The sequence below is a fragment of the Octodon degus genome, unplaced genomic scaffold (assembly GCF_000260255.1).
Source record: "Octodon degus isolate 3935 unplaced genomic scaffold, OctDeg1.0 scaffold00151, whole genome shotgun sequence".
Classification (NCBI taxonomy): domain Eukaryota; kingdom Metazoa; phylum Chordata; class Mammalia; order Rodentia; family Octodontidae; genus Octodon; species Octodon degus.
In genome coordinates, this window is record NW_004524727.1 from 2610388 (window position 1) to 2612841 (window position 2454).

The following is a 2454-nucleotide window of genomic DNA, read 5'->3' on the forward strand; positions in this document are numbered from 1 at the left end:
GGCTGCCAGTGAATATCTGAAAACTTAGTCTTGAATTCTATCTATCTATCTATCTATCTATCTATCTATCTATCTATCTATCTATTATCTATCATCTATCTTTCTACGTATTTTTCTATCATCTATCTACCTACCTACTGTCTATCAACTGTCTGCCTACTGTGATATATGTATTTAAAGCTATCTACTATGATTTTCCTTATACATAACTGTCTCTTTGATAAAGTTTGATGCATAAATTAGGCACACTAAGAGATCCATAACTACTAATAAAATAGAATTATTGCAACAATGTCCTGGAATAAAAATGATTTCTATTTTATGATGCATTTATTTCTGGAATTTTTCATTTGTTTGTTCAGATTGCAGCTGATCATAGGTAACTAGAAACACAAAAAAGCAAGAATACAGTTAGGGGGGATTGTGTGAAGTTGAGTGGGGTGATGGGGGTGGGACCTTCATCTGGGGAAATTAGTGACTTTGTAAGATGAGACCCCAGGACCTGCAGGCTGGGTTCCCTGCTGAGGCGGCCAATAGTTGTGCTGTGGCAGCCAGACTTGAACAAGAACCACTAACAGTAAATTCACTGTTCTTCTCTAGCTACATACATTGTAGAAAGGTCTGAGGACACTGCACCAGAACTGTCAGCTGGAGCCCTGGATGTGGACTTTCAGGCTCTAGAACTACGAGAAATAAATTTCTGACGTCTGCACTCTCCAGTCTGTGAGGTCTTGGTGCAGAATCCTGAGCTAACTGATACATGGAAGGTCTCAGGAGCAACTGAGGGGGCTGTGCCTTTGCCCTGTTCACAGGTTCACCATTCAAGGAGAAATCCCTGCATATGAAGGTTCTGAGTATTAATTTACTGATCCCCAGGTCTTCTCATCTTTCCTTTAAAATGACCACATCCCTGTCCCTGACCATACTTTTCAGATTCTAACAGGATTTTTTTTTTTCTAAAAAGGGCAACCATGATTAGGTGACCTAAGCTGTCTAATAGATTGGGAGAGAAAACCAAGCCACATACATGCCCATGGTGTAGAACCTTGATGAGACTTCTGAGTCTTCATATGGTCCTAATATCTCTCTTTTAGTTTTTGACAATGGCATGCTTTCCAAAGGAATTCTTCCTCATCCCATACTATGGAACAAAATCATCACATGGAATCTGGTAGCAACTGTAGCCAGCAGATACCAAGAACAGTGCCATAAAATACGAGAGAAACATCAGTCATCATTGGTGCAGTTGTTTGTTTCTGAAGACTAACAAAGAGAATGCTGACCAATAAACCCATCTCACAGGGCCAGCACCAACTGAGGACACATGGCATAGATTAGATGGCTATGACTTCTTTGTTCCCAGCCTTCTCTCATACTGTCTCTTGCTCCATTTTCATATCAGGATGGCAGGGCCCAGGAGTATAGCTAAGCAGGCGGCTTGGGAAGTGCAAAGTCCTGAGTTCAATTATCAGTTTAAAAAAATCAGGATGTCATTTTCATGATGTTCAGTACTTAATTTAGTCTTCAGTTCCACGAAGCAGAAAGATGTTGTTAAGGGCTCTTATTTGTTTTTCTATCTTCTGGTCATCCTGAGCTGTTCTCCTCATGAAGGAGACAGCCAATTATGGATTAAAACTTCTACAAACTGTGAACTAAATAAATCTTTTCCCCTTTAACTTGGGTATCAGGTATTTTGTGTTAGCAGTCAGAGAAAAGAAACTAAGACACAAGCCTTCAACCTTGGGCTGCTACTGAGCCCTCTGGGTCTCCAGAATGGAGACTACTGGGTTGGATTCTTCCACCTATAATGTGGCAGATGGCCATTGGAGGCTTCTGCTTCTGAACAAGTGAGCTCTTCTGCTGACTCCCTTGTGTAATGATGCATGTATTTTATATTGTATCTATTCCTCTGTAAACCCTAATACAACTGATGTCCCTAAACTCTTATTTACAACTTCATCACTGTGTTTATAAAGTCAGACAGAAGGTTCAGCCTCTGTGTCTGTCTTCCTAGAAAGATCTCCAAGGATGTGGGTCATGTTTCTGTCTGGTACGTCTCACTCAGGTTTGGTATGGAAGAGTGTCTTTGAAAACGACCTATCTTCTTGTCATAGAGCAGCCTCTGGAATCTCTGTCCTGGCAGATCCAGTTGGCTCAGACCTCTGTTGGCCTAAGGGTCCTTTCTGCATGGACAGAGAGAGGTGGGCTATGCCATATATTGTCAAAAGAAGAGCAAGGGACAGACCAAGGAAAACTCAGTGTGATAGCTACACATCTGTGGCAGTTAAACTGAACTTCCAACTTGATTACCTTAGATCTGACTAGTGGATTATAAAAGGTATGCCTAGATGTGCTGGAATGGCTGTTGAGTTGTAGGCTTGGGGTCTCTATTTGGTTCCTCCTCTTCCTCTCTGATGCTGTTCCCCTGCTCTGCTTTCTGGCTACCATGAATTG